The sequence below is a fragment of the Phyllobates terribilis genome, unplaced genomic scaffold (assembly GCF_046119375.1).
Source record: "Phyllobates terribilis strain yellow unplaced genomic scaffold, ASM4611937v1 Scaffold_2__4_contigs__length_985480577, whole genome shotgun sequence".
NCBI classification, from domain to species: Eukaryota; Metazoa; Chordata; class Amphibia; order Anura; family Dendrobatidae; genus Phyllobates; species Phyllobates terribilis.
The window spans coordinates 919,883,911-919,898,653 of NW_027362762.1; positions in this window are offsets into that span (position 1 = coordinate 919,883,911).

A 14,743-nucleotide genomic window follows, 5' to 3' on the forward strand; every position below is an offset into this window, starting at 1 on the left:
GAGAAACCTGCCAGGAAGAGACCTGTCACTCAAGGGCAGCGGGTGGGGAGACACCTGCCGAGAAGAAACCTGTCACTCAAGTGCAGCGGGAGGGGAGAAACCTGCCAGGAAGAGACCTGTCACTCAAGGGCAGCGAGAGGGGAGAAACCTGCCGAGAAGAGAGCTGTCACTCAAGGGCAGCGGGAGGGGAGAAACCTGCCAGTAAGAGACCTGTTACTCAAGGGCAGTGGGTGGGGAGAAACCTGCCAGGAAGAGACCTGTCACTCAAGGGCAGCGGGAGGGGAGAAACCTGCCAGGAAGAGACCTGTTACTCAAGGGCAGCAGGCGGGGAGAAACCTGCCAAGAAGAAACTTGTCACTCAAGGGCAAAGGGTGGGAGAAACCTGCGAGGAAAAGACCTGTCACTCAAGGGCAGCGGGCGGGGAGAAACCTGCCGAGAAGAGACCTGTCACTCAAGGGCAACGGGAGGGGAGAAACCCGCCAGGAAGAGACCTGTCACTCAAGGGCAGCGGGCGGGGAGAAACCTGCCAAGAAGAGACCTGTCACTCAAGGGCAGCAGGAGGGGAGAAACCTGCCAGGAAAAGACCTGTCACTCAAGGGCAGGGGGCGGGGAGAAACCTGCCGAGAAGAGACCTGTCACTCAAGGGCAGCGGGAGGGGAGAAACCTGCCGAGAAGAGACCTGTCACTCAAGGGCAGCGGGAGGGGAGAAACCCGCCAGGAAGAGACCTGTCACTCAAGGGCAGCGGGAGGGGAGAAACCTGCCAGCAAGAGACCTGTCACTCAAGGGCAGCAGGTGGGGAGAAACCTGCCATGAAGAGACCTGTCACTCAAGGGCAGTGAGAGGGGAGAAGCCTGCCAGTAAGAGACCTGTCACTCAAGGTCAGCGGGTGGGGAGAAACCTGCCAGGAAGAGACCTGTCACTCAAGGGCAGCGGGTGGGAGAAACCTGCCTGGAAGAGACCTGTCACTCAAGGGCAGCAGGCGGGGAGAAACCTGCCAAGAAGAGACCTGTCACTCAAGGGCAGCGGGAGGGGAGAAACCTGCCAGGAAAATACCTGTCACTCAAGGGCAGCGGGCGGGGAGAAACCTGCCGAGAAGAGACCTGTCACTCAAGGGCAGCGGGTGGGAGAAACCTGCCAGGAAGAGACCTGTCACTCAAGGGCAGCGGGCAGAGAGAAACCTGCCGAGAAGAGACCTGTCACTCAAGGGAAGCAGGAGGGGAGAAACCAGCCAGGAAGAGACCTGTCACTCAAGGGCAGCAGGTGGGGAGAAACCTGCCAGGAAGAGACCTGTCACTCAAGGGCAGCGAGAGGGGAGAAACCTGCCAAGATACCTGTCACTCAAGGGCAGCGGGAGGGGAGAAGCCTGCCAGGAAGAGACCTGTCACTCAAGGGCAGCGGGTGGGGAGAAACCTGCCTGGAAGAGACCTGTCAATCAAGGGCAGCAGGTGGGAGAAACCTGCCAGGAAGAGACCTGTCACTCAAGGGCAGCAGGCGAGGAGAAACCTGCCAAGAAGAAACCTGTCACTAAAGGTCAGGGAGTGGGAGAAACCTGCCAGGAAAAGACCTGTCACTCAAGGGCAGCGGGCGGGGAGAAACCTGCCGAGAAGAGACCTGTCACTCAAGGGCAGCGGGCGGGGAGAAACCTGCTGAGAAGAGACCTGTCACTCAAGGGCAGCGAGAGGGGAGAAACCTGCCGAGAAGAGACCTGTCACTAAAGGGCAGCGGGAGGGGAGAAACCTGCCAGTAAGAGACCTGTCACTCAAGGGCAAAGGGTGGGGAGAAACCTGCCAGGAAGAGACCTGTCACTCAAGGGCAGTGGGTGGGAGAAACCTGCCTGGAAGAGACCTGTCACTCAAGGGCAGTGGGCGGGGAAAAACCTGCCAAGAAGAAATATGTCACTCAAGGGCAGCGGGAGGGAGAAACCTGCCAGGAAAAGACCTATCACTCAAGGGCAGCGGGCGGGGAGAAGCCTGCTGAGAAGTGACCTGTCACTCAAGGGCAGTGGGAGGGGAGAAACCTGCCAGTAAGAGACCTGTCACTCAAGGGCAGCGGGTGGGGAGAAACCTGCCAGGAAGAGACCTGTCACTCAAGGGCAGCGGGTGGGAGAAACCTGCCAAGAAGAGACCTGTCACTCAAGGGCTGCAGGAGGGGAGAAACCTGCCAGGAAAAGACCTGTCGCTCAAGGGCAGCGGGCAGGGTGAAACCTGCCGAGAAGCGACCAGTCATTCAAGGGCAGCGGGTGGGAGAAACCTGCCAGCAAGAGACCTGTCACTCAAGTGCAGCGGGCAGGGATAAACGTGCTGAGAAGAGACCTGCCACTCAAGGGCAGCGGGAGGGGAGAAACCTGCCGAGAAGAGACCTGTCACTCAAGGGCAGCGGGAGGGGAGAAACCTGCCGAGAAGAGACCTGTCACTCAAGGGCAACGGGAGGGGAGAAACCAGCCAGCAAGAGACCTGTCACTCAAGGGCAGCAGGCGGGGAGAAACCTGCCAGGAAGAGACCTGTCACTCAAGGGCAGCGAGAGGGGAGAAACCTGCCGAGAAGAGACCTGTCACTCAAGGGCAACGGGAGGGGAGAAACCTGCCAGTAAGAGACCTGTCACTCAAGGGCAGCGGGTGGGGAGAAACCTGCCAGGAAGAAACCTGTCACTCAAGGGCAGCGGATGGGAGAAACCTGCCAGGAAGAGACCTGTCACTCAAGGGCAACGGGAGGGGAGAAACCTGCCAGTAAGAGACCTGTCACTCAAGGGCAGCGGGTGGGGAGAAACCTGCCAGGAAGAAGCCTGTCACTCAAGGGCAGCGGGTGGGAGAAACCTGCCAGGAAGAGACCTGTCACTCAAGGGCAGCAGGTGGGGAGAAACCTGCCAAGAAGAAACCTGTGACTCAAGGGCAGAGAGTGGGAGAAACCTGCCAGGAAAAGACCTGTCACTCAAGGGCAGCGGGCGGGGAGAAACCTGCCGAGAAGAGACCTGTCACTCAAGGGCAGCAGGAGGGGAGAAACTCGCCAGGAAGAGACCTGTCACTCAAGGGCAGCGGTAGGGGAAAAACCTGCCAGGAAGAGACCTGTCACTCAAGGGCAGCGGGCGGGGAGAAACCTGCCAAGAAGACACCTGTCACTGAAGGGCAGAGGGTGGGAGAAACCTGCCAGGAAAAGACCTGGTACTCAAGGGCAGCGGGCGGGGAGAAACCTGCCGAGAAGAGACCTGTCACTCAAGGGCAGCGGGCGGGGAGAAACGTGCCGAGAAGAGACCTGTCACTCAAGGGCAGCGGGTGGGAGAAACCTGCCAGCAAGAGACTTGTCACTCAAGGGCAGTGGGCGGGGAGAAACCTGCCGAGAAGAGACCTGTCACTCAAGGGCATCGGGTGGGAGAAGCCTGCCAGCAAGAGACCTGTCACTCAAGGGCAGCGGGCGGGGAGAAGACACCGGGGACCCGCCTCTATGACTAGTCTCCCATGTGGCTCGTTCCTCGATGGCTATTAAACTATGTTTTTCTCTGAAATTGCTTTTAAAAATGACTAGATGCTTTTCTCATCACAAATACCATTGTGAGTTATATATAATCTAGCGAGCAGGACTAGAACTAAAAATTTTAAAAAAAAGTGTTCTAAAATAATAATAAAATAACATAAAAGGTGAACATTTCACTCACCCTCTTCTCTTTTCTTACATAAAAAAAAATCTGAATAAGGAAGAAGCATAGTTGGCATCGACATGTCCGTAATAACCCGAACAGATAAAATACTGCATTATTCATCTCGCACATTATACCCTTCAGAAAAAAATGTCAGACTTGCTGCTTTTAAGTTGTCTTCCAAAAAATGGAAAATAAAAGGTGATAAAAAAGTTATATAAAATGGTACAAAAACACCTACATCATGCAAAAATAACCCATCCCTCACTGAATTGTGCCGTTTAAAAATACAAAAAAAAAAAAGCCATCATACTGCAAAAAAAATAAAAAGCTTATTGCTCCTGGGAGATGGAGCTAAACAAGACAAGAGCAGAAAAAAATGGCCATTGCGGGAAGGAGGTAAGCATATCGCTGTACTGCACTGCAGTATGTGTTGGTGCTGTATAAATGACTGACGGCAGGCAATGAATAAGGCTGGTTTGCAGAATCTTCGGTGCAAAATCGATGCTCTTCTCAGTGGTGGCTGTTACCGATCTGTCCACAAGGGGTCTCTCTTGTAGTCTACAGCGAAAACAGGAAAAAAATCCATGAAAATAGGTAAATGAGATATGCAGTGATGTATTTCACCGCGCCCGAGTAAGTGAAAATCTGCATTAGCATTCAGCTGTGCGGCCAGGACTCGGTGCAGGTGGAGAATGCAGAGAGCGCAGCGTTCTCGCCTCGCACTGGATGGCTGGGAGACAGCGAGATGGTACAGAATGATGTTCTCTGCTTATAGTATCCATGTTATCACAGCAGAAGCCGAGCCGTAGATCTATGGAAGCACAGAGAGAAAATATGTTATAACATTAAGGAATTTAACATTTTAATTTATTTTACATAATGTAAAAATGCAGCACCTTCCCTTTAAAGGGCTTGTCTAATGTGGACAGCCCACCCGTGCAATCACCTATGGGGGTGGATATTGCATATAGCTGATGCGCTCACATGTACATTCAACCTCAAAGACTTGCGCCTCTAGATCCTTCTTCCATTATTCACAATAGTCTCGACTGTGCAGAAGTAATCCCTGCTAAATCTGGGAAAGTTGCAAAGGAGCAGGTTATTTTTTTTTACCCCACCCAAAAGGGGGCATTCCAACTCAACTTGGGCACATGGCAGGTTAGAACCCCTGAAAAAGGGGTGCTTTACTTACTTTCCCCGGGTATCCGTTGCTGCTCCTGGTTTCTGTTATTGTCTGCAGTGGTGATGTCAGGTTGACAGTGCTGCAGCCAATCAGTGCTCTTAGCCGTGCGTGCCGTTGACTCGGGCAGAGCTGCCGAGCTCACTGATTGGCTGCAGCTGCTGTAGACTTTTTATCAGCACTGCAGACAATAACAGAAACTTGAAGCTCCTGCACCCGGTTCTGATAGCTCTTTCTGAAACGCTTTCTTTCAGTGTTAGAGATAGCAGCAGGAAGGAGGACGGATTGTGCACACATCTCCATAGCATGCAGACTTGAGAAAGTATCTCAGAAAGACAGAGAAAGCAGGTTATAGAAAAGGAGGAAAGTGAATAAGTTCAGGGTATGAGCTAATGAAGAAAGCAGTGGGCCCACAAGACCGCATTGCCACAGACCAGTGCCTTACTGCCTGCAGCCGCCACTAAGAAGAGATCACATGCAAAGTACAAGTGCATCTTCAGAGAGCTCCCCCCAGGGACGGGTGGTAAGTAGTTGTCTTTGTGCAGAATCAAAGAAATATTACTTGTCCGATTATGTTACTCACATTCTGATAAGATTTTGTTCAGAGTGGGATTCGTTTTTTCTCAGATATCGAAAATAAAAAAAAAAAGGTTTCTCCATCTTCTTCATTCTGACTGTCCATGAAAATCGGACCACACTCAGAAGCCATCCGAGTTCAGTCCGATTTTTTTCACGGACCCGTACACTTGAATGGCCATCCAATTATTGAAGGCAAATCATGCATGCTGCGATTTTTTTCTCACTTCGAGGAAAAAAATCAGACATATGCACGGCCTCATTGAAAAAACATTGGTCCAAGTGCAATCCGATGTTTTATCGGATAGCATTTAGACCGAAAATATTGTTGTCTGCATGAGCCCTTATACTGATTATTTAGTTTTAATTAGGTATAATATCATGTAATGAGGTTTAAATTGCTGCTAACTGAATATATGGAGGTCAAGGCTTGATGGAAGGGTTGGTACACCTGGATTTTATTTAAGGGGTTTCCAAGCTCATCCTTGGGTGAAGTCATCAATGTCAGACTGATGGGGGGTCGGGCATCCCCACTGGTCAGTAGTTGGAGGTAAACAATGAATGGAGCCAAACACATACAGCTCCATACAGCCCATCTCTGTTCACTGTGTAGTGGCCGTTCCCGGGTACTGCAGATCAGCTCCTATTAACTTCATTGGTAGCCGAGCCGCAGTACCCAGGAACAGCCACTACGTATTGAACAGAGATGGGATGCTTGGTTCTGTTAACTGTGTAAATCCAGCCACCGCCGGAGCTGAAGGCAACTGATGAGTGGGGGTGCCGGGTGTCAGACCCCCACTAATCTGATATTGATTTCTTGTCCCGAGGATAAGTCATCTCATTTATTTGATAAGCCTGGAAAACATCTGAAGGGGCAGTAGATAAGGATTTCTGAAGCATTGTACATCGATAATGACGTTTACATAAATAATATATAAGGTGAGGCCAGAAGGAGTTTAGGAATAAAATTTGCAGCAAGTCCTCATCTGTAGTGATGGGTGAGAACTAAAATGCTCGGGTGCTTGATGCTCGGGTCGAGCACATTGGAATACTCGGGTGCTTGACCCAAGCAACGAGCCCAATGTAAGTCTATGGGAAACTCGAGCATTTTTGCGGCGGCACCCCCGGTGGTCTGCAGAGGGCCTAAAATTTGCCCAAATCGATGGGAACAGTGCTCAAATGACATGGGAACAGCATGGGGAAGACCCCTGGAGGCATCTCTGACTCCCAGGTCAGTGCTGTCAACAACGTGGTCAGAGTATTCCGCCACTTTTACGGACTCACAATAAAACATACAAAAACGAAACCAAAATGGATTTTCCTGGGAAATATGTTAAAGAACATCCTTTCCTGGGTAATGACTTGTATATAAAGCAAAATAAATAACCAAAACCAAAAATGCTCCTCCACACCCTGGGCTATGTTCACACGTATGCGTTTTCACACTTTTGCATTGCTTTCAACCGTGACAAATGCATTCACCAGGAAATGTAATTTTAACATTTTACAACCTTATCTGGCCATGTGGTGTGTGAGATATCACCAGACACATCCTGTTTCATTTATGAAGGAGGGACACTGAAAGTCACAAAGCCTATTTTTATAGAGCCATCAGGCGGCCTTTACTATTCTTAAAGGGCCAGCAGTCGGCCCTCACTATTCTTAGAGAGCCATCAGCCGGCTATGTTTCATTGTTCCCATTACTAAAGAGTGGGTCTCCTATACAGTTATTGCGTATGCAGTGAGTGGCAGGGCTGCCCAAAATTTAGAGGAACCCCAATACCGCTTTGAAAATTTGGGCGCACCCCAATACCCCTTTGAAGAGACTTAGAGGAGGGCCTCCTGAAAACAATGTTCCCATTATTAGGAAGTAGGTCTCCCATTGTGTTTGCAGTGAATGCAAGGGTTGCCAAAAAATTTGGAGGCACTCCAATGCCCCTTGGAAGAGACGTGGAGGTCAGAGGGCCTCCTGAAAACAATGTTCTCATTATTAGGAAGTGGGTCTCCCATTATGTTTACCTATGCAGTGAATACGAAGGGTGCCAAAAATTTGGAGGCACTCCAACGCCCCTTAGAAGAGACATGGAGGTCAGAGGGCCTCCTGAAAACAATGTTCCCATTATTAGGAAGTGGGTCTCCCATTGTATTGGCCTATGCAGTGAATGCAAGGGCTGCCAAAAATTGGGAGGCACTCCAATGCCCCTTGGAAGAGAAGTGGAGGAGGGCCTCATAAAAAAATGTTCCCATTAGAAAGGAGCGGGTCTCCTATACTTGTAATGTCCATGCACTAAGTGTATGGGCTGACAAACATTTACCCCTGGGGGATATACATGAACATACTGTATAAAAAAAATTTTTTACGGGCATCATAAACACCCTTTCAAAAAATTATGTGTGTGTTGCATCACAGACCACGGTCACCCTGGTGATATGGTGGTGGAGGATGAGGATGAGTAGAAGGAGGAGGACAAGAGCAAATAGCCAAAATCAGGAAGCGTATACCCATGTGTGGGTGTGAAGAGGTGCATGGGAATACACCTCCCAAAAAAAGACACTGGATTTGAATTTATGTCTGGCCCAATCCAGCCCTTGTTCATTTTTATAAGAGTCAGCCTGTCAGCATTTTCAGTTGACAGGCAGATGCGCTTATCAGTTATAATTCCACCAGCGGCACTAAAAACCCGCTCTGATAAAACGCTGGCGGCAGGGCAGGCCAGGACCTCCAAGGCGTAGAGAGCCAGTTCATTCCACGTATACAGCTTGGATACCCAATAATTAGAAGGCACAGAGGAATCACGGAGGACGTTGGTATGGTCGGCCAGGTACTCCCTCAGCATCTTCTCAAACTTTGCTCTCCTTGTGAGAGTACCCTGCGCCTCAGGGCCTGTGCGATGGGAGGGGCAGAGAAAATTCTCCCAGAACTTTGACAGTGTTCTCCTGCCTCTGTTGGATTGAAGTTGTGTCTCTCTCGCCTGTACTCCTTGGTTGTCCAGCAAACTGTGACCTCTGCTGCCAGCATTTTCAGATGGGAATTTTTTTAATAGTTCCGCAACAAGGGCCTTCTGGTACTGCCCTATTTTTGTAGACCTGTCCCCCCTAGGAATAAGAGATATAAAGTTCTCCTTGTAGCGTGGGTCTAGAAGTGTCACCAACCAGTAATAACTGTCACCCAAAATTTTGAGAATGCGAGGGTCATGGGAAAGGCAGCGTAACATAAACTCAGCCATGCGTGCCAGACTGCTAACAGGCAAGACTTCCGTGTCCTCACCAAGAGGATGACTGACCATGCTCTCCTCCTCCTCCTCCTCTCTGTCCTCTGGCAGTCCACGCTGAACAGACGGTATGACAGTTGTGCAGGTAGTACCTTCTATAGCGCATGAAACTAGCTCCTGTTCTTCCTCCTCCTCTTCCTTATTGTGACCCAATCCACGTTGGGATGAGATGAGGCTTGGCTGTGTGTAATCACCCTGTATGATTCCTTGCTCCATCTCATCGTGCTCCGTCTGCAATGCATCCTCTTTGATTGTGAGCAGAGAGCATTTCAGAAGACAGAGAAGCGGGATGGTGACGCTAATTATGGCGTCATCGCCGCTCACCATCTTGGTGGAGTCCTCAAAGTTTTGGAGGATGGTACATATGTCTGACATCCATGTCCACTCCTGAGGTCTTATGTGTGGAGTCTGAACTGAATACCGATGGCCTTGTTGATGCTGGTAGTCAACAACTGCCATCTTCTGCTCACAAATCCTTCCCAACATCTGCAGTGTAGAGTTCCAACACGTGGGGACATCACACACCAGTCTGTGAGCTGGAAGCTGCAAACGCTGCTGAAACACGGTAAGGGCGGCGGAAGCTGTAGGTGACTTTCTAAAATGGGCACACAGGCGGCGTACTTTAACAAGCAGATCCGGCAGCTCCGGGTAGCATTTGAGAAACCGCTGAACCATGAGGTTAAGCACATGGGCCAGGCATGGTACGTGTGTGAGCTTGCCTCGCCTCAGAGCCGCCACCAGGTTCCGGTCATTGTCACACACGACCATGCCTGACTGTAGGTTCAGCGGTGTGAGCCACAGATCTGCCTGCTCTTTCAGAGCTCTCCACAACTCTTCATCATTGTGCGATTTGTCACCTAAGCATATTAGTGTCAGCACAGCCTGTTGCTGCTTGGCCGAGGCAGTGCTGCAGTGCTTCCAGCTTGTGACTAATTTGGTCATTTCGGAGATGGAGGTTGAAGAGGAGGAGGCTGAGGAGGATGAGGTGCCGGAGCTGTAGACTGTGGGGGCAACCCTGATTGACCTAAGGCCCGCAATCCTTGGCGTCGGGAGGACGTGTTCCTTCCCAAGGTCCGACTGGGTCCCTGCTTCCACTATGTTAACCCAGTGTGCTGTCAGTGAGATGTACCGTCCCTGCCCACAAGCACTTGTCCACGTGTCCGTGGTTAGGTGGACTTTCCCGGTAACTGCGTTGTTGAGTGCACGGCTAATGTTTTGGGACACGTGCTTGTGTAATGCGGGAATGGCACACAGGGAGAAATAGTGGCGGCTGGGGACCGAGTACCGAGGGGCGGCCGCTGCCATCAGGTTGCGGAATGCTTCCGTCTCCACGAGCCTAAAAGGCAACATTTCGAGCGCAAGCAGTCGTGAAATGTGGGAATTTAGTAGTGTGGCCTGTGGGGCGTTGGCTGCGTATTTGCGCTTGCATTCCAAGGACTGGGGTATGGACAACTGAACGCTGCGCTGGGACAAGGACGTGGACGTGCTTCCTGATGCTGCTACTTGAGAGTGTTCAACGACAGGTGCAGGGCAGGAGGCATCTTCGCATGCACCATGGACAGGGGATTGGCTTGCATGCACAACAGCGGAAGAAGCAATGGTGCCACCCGCAAACACTGTTCCTGGACCCTGGCTTTCGGCCCACAAGTCGGGTGTTTTGCTGCCATGTGCCTGATCATGCTGGTGGTGGTCAGGCTGCTAGTTTTGCCACCCCTGCTGATGCTGGCCTGGCAGGTGGTGCAAATGGCCATTTTTGGGGTTATCAGCAGAGTCTTTAAAAAATAACCAGACTCGGGAAGACCTAACAGTTGTACTGGCAACTTCCTTCGTGTTGGTGTTACAGCGAACGGTTGCCTGCCTTCTGTCTGCGGCCACCACACTGCTTCTTCCTGCCTGTTGGAGTGCTCTGCCTCCCTCACCCTGTGAACTGCTGTCCTCGCTCTGCAAGTCCTACTTCCAGGTTGGGTCAGTTACTATATCATCCACCACTTCGTCTTCCACTTCCGCACCCTGGTCCTCCTTTTGACTTTCTGGCAATTGTGTCTCATCATCGTCCACCTCTTGTGACACTTTCCTACCTTCGCCTTCGTGTGACCGTGGCTGCTCAAATATTTTGGCATCACTACATGCGATCTCCTCTTGCCCCGCTTCAAGTGGACCGGGTGAGAGGCCCAAATCTATAAATGGAAAAGCGAACAGCTCTTCAGAGTGTCCAAGTGTGGGATCAGTGTCTCCGGGCACTCGGCATGGTGGGAGGAAGGAGGATCAGGGTGAGGAATATGCAGTCCAGACTCACGGCTATTGAGACTTGACCGTGTGGAAGACAGGGTGGTGGTGGTGTCGGTGGTGGCTAAGTGACTGGAAGCATTATCCGCTATCCAACCAACAACCTTTTGACACTGCTCTGGGTTCAATAGTTGTGTGCTGCAGTCCCCTACGAATTAGGACAGGAAGGTCGGGCGAGAAGAATTGTTGTGGCACAATTTAAGCTTGCCCACGGCCTCGGCCTCTGCATGCACCATCACCATCACGTCCAGTTCCCCGTCCCTTGCCCATTTTAAATGGAGGACAATATCTTCCACGCTCACTACAAATGGCTGAATTTGGAGCGAAGTTATATGTAATCTGTGTGACGGACAAACCACAGTATTAAATACCTGACCTGTAGGTAACTATTTTGAACAGCAAACCAGTGTCAAAAACTTTGCTGACACACTGAAAAAAATTAAAATGGAGGCCAGAGATGGCAGAATTTTCAGAAAACGTATATGTGATCCGTGTGACGGACAAACCACAGTTTTGAATACCTGGCCTGTAGGTGACTATTTTGAACAGCAAACCGGTGTCAAAAAGTTTGCTGACACACTGAAAAAAAATTTGAATGGAGGCCAAAAATGGCAGTATTTTCAGCACAATTATATGTGATCCGTGTGACTGACAAACCACAGTTTTAAATAGCTGGATTTTTAAGCAAATAATGAGGATTAAGATTCAAAAAAAAGTATTCCTGGCCCCTGAGACCTGGGCCTTTGTCTAGAAATATCTAACAGCAGCAGAAGGCAGAATTGGAATGGAACCTCTTGTGCTATATGCACTGCAGTCTGCTATATACACTGCCTGCCTATATACACTGCCTGCCTGATATCTCTGCAGATGGATTAGTCCTCAGAAGGACTGTTTGTTAAGATGGATATGTGTAATGTACTTGTTTTCTCCCTACACTACCTAATACACAAGCAAATCTCTCCCTAGATCAGCAGCAGCAGCTCTCCCTACACTGTCTGATTCCGGAGTGACTGTGACGACCATGGCGGCGCCAGGTCTGATATAGAGCTGATGACGCTGTGCGGCCAGCCAATCACTGTAATGATACAAGCAACATGGCTACGGCATTACAGTGAGTGGCAGGCAATCCCTGCATGTAGATTGGGGCTCTAAAGAGCGCCAAACATGCAGGGAGGGGACCCGAGCATCCGCCCGAGCATCTCGCAAGTACTCGGCGAGCTCAGAGCATCTCGAATACTGAGATGATCGGGCGAGTACAGAGTACGCTCGCTCATTACTGTTCATCTGTTAAAGGGGTGGTCCACCTTTTGGGGGCATTTTTTTAATACTTAAAGAGGACCTTTTACCAAATTTGTTGGATTCATGATGTAATAGTGGCTGCATAGCGAAATTTCTTTTTTTTTATATATATATATAATTTCGTCCCTCCGTTGCGGAGATATTAGTAATCAAAGTATTTGGCACCTAATGAGTTAACCCAAGTGAATGTTATCAGATAGTTTTAACTGGGGGGCTGTACTTCTTCCTGTATGAGATGCTATCTGATAACACCCACCTGGGCTTAACTAAAGTTAACTCATTAGGTGCAAAATGCTTTGATTGCTAATATCTCCTCAACGAAAAACATTGTATTCTGTTCTGCAGCCACAATTACATTAGGTGTCCAGTTCAATGTGAAAAATTTGGTGAAAGTTCATCTTTAAATGCATGTGTTTGGGGCTAAAACTCATTTTTAAAATAGGATTTCATTAAAAATTTTGCACCTTTTGGCTTTTACAATCTCTCTGTTTTCTTGCACCTTTTAACCTCGATGGGTCTATGTTAATAAACCAGCTGAGAGGAGCTCAGAATAGTCAAAGTCACTTATCAAAGTCAGATGTCAAAGTCACTTATCGAAGTCACATGTCTGTCAAAGTTACTTATCGAAATCACATGTCAAAGTCACTTATCAAAGTCACATGTCAAAGTCATCTATCAAAGTCAGTGTCTCAGACAGGGTATTTAGCCTCAAACTGTCATTATTCTGATGCTTGACTTTAATATCTGACCATGTCCTAAAATGGACACTGTAATAACCTTCTTATAAGACTGTCAGAGCAAGCTCAGTTAACTCATACTACATCCAGCAATAGACAGAGGCTATAGAAGACATTCGGTGTAAAGTTTTTAATGAAACCCAATTACAAAATGATATTTTAGTCCTAAATGCAGGCATTTAAAGGGAATCTGTCAGCATGTTTTTCTATGTAATCTGATAGCAGCCTGATGTAGGTGTAGAGACCCTGATTCCAGCTGTGTGTCACTTACTGGGCTGTGTGTTGCTGTTCCAATAAAACCAGTGTTTTCTTACCAGGAGATTATCATTCAAGGACTAGGTGTCTCGTGTCTCCACATCCAACCCCGCCCCCTAGCACTGATTGTCAGCTTTCTGTCTATGCACAGTGTGCACAGAAAGCTTCCAATCAGTGGTGTGGGCGGGGTTATACAAAGCTCAGCGTTCAGAGCACTGCTAGATCTGCAGCAGACAAAATAATGATTGTATCAAAATAACAGCAAGTGACACATCACTGGAATCAGGATTTCAGCCCCTACATTATGCTGCTCTCAGATGGGGTATTAAATAGTAAAAAAATAAATAAAATAAAAAATAATTCCCCAAAAGTGGACAACTTTTTTAATGGATTCTCCAGATTCCGTATTTTCAGCAGAATTGCTTTGGAAACCCTCTAAATTTCTGCACCCTTTCTGACCGATTCACTGTACCCGTGAGATAAAAGTAGGTCCACTCTGCAAAATTCAGCATGATCACTTATTGATATCTGACTCCTACAATCAGAATTAAGCCACGTTCCCACTATCAGTATTCGGTCAGTATTTTTTCTCAGGAGTGGGAGCCAAAACCAGGAGTGGGTGATAAATGCAGAATTGGTGACGTGTTTCTATTATACCTTTTCTCTGATTGTTCCTCACCTGGTTTTGGCTCCCAGTTCTGAGAAAAAACACTGACCGAATACTGACCAAATGCTGATAGAGGGGCCGTGGCCTAAAAAGAAGAAAGGAGTATGGATTTCACTGCGGGGGCTCCCAGGTTGTGTCCACAGAGTTGCTGACTGCCAGAGGAGACTGAGGGGGGAACCATACTCCCTGCAGACAGAACCAGAAAAGTACTTGATTGGGGGGGGGGGGGGGTCTAAAAAAAAAAAAAAAGGTTCTGAAAAAAGGGGAATAAAAGAGTGAAATGTTTGCTGTGAGCTCATCTTTCATGCCCATAACCTCACACGTACTATAACTACTCGGAATATACACTCTCTCCTGACATCAATGGATATTATGAGCTGATAAAACTTTTAAAACTTTACAGCGACTCAATTATCATCTGGTCTTTGGGTCTTGTCATTGCATTTTATAGCATTTTCTGACATTGCTGCACGCTATCGATCTCCTCGCTCCCTGCTGTGCCAGACACGGGTCTGAAATGACAGCGAGTCAGCAAGCCGTAGATATCGGGCATAAAATAACTGAGAGCTTCGCCAAGTTACATTATGTCTAGAATGGATGAGGGTTCTCAATTTTTTAAATATATCACATAATACTTTGAGCCTGGACGTAAGGACCTTGAGGAGTGTGGACATCAGATGTAACATCCCTGGAACGGAAAGCCAATGTGTCATCAGAACATGACCGGTTATTTAAATCAGGTTTTTATGTTCAATTTCTTTTTTAATTTTGCCACTTTTTTCCGTTTTATTCCTTATCACAATCATTAGTATAAGGAAAAAATTTCATTTTTAACAT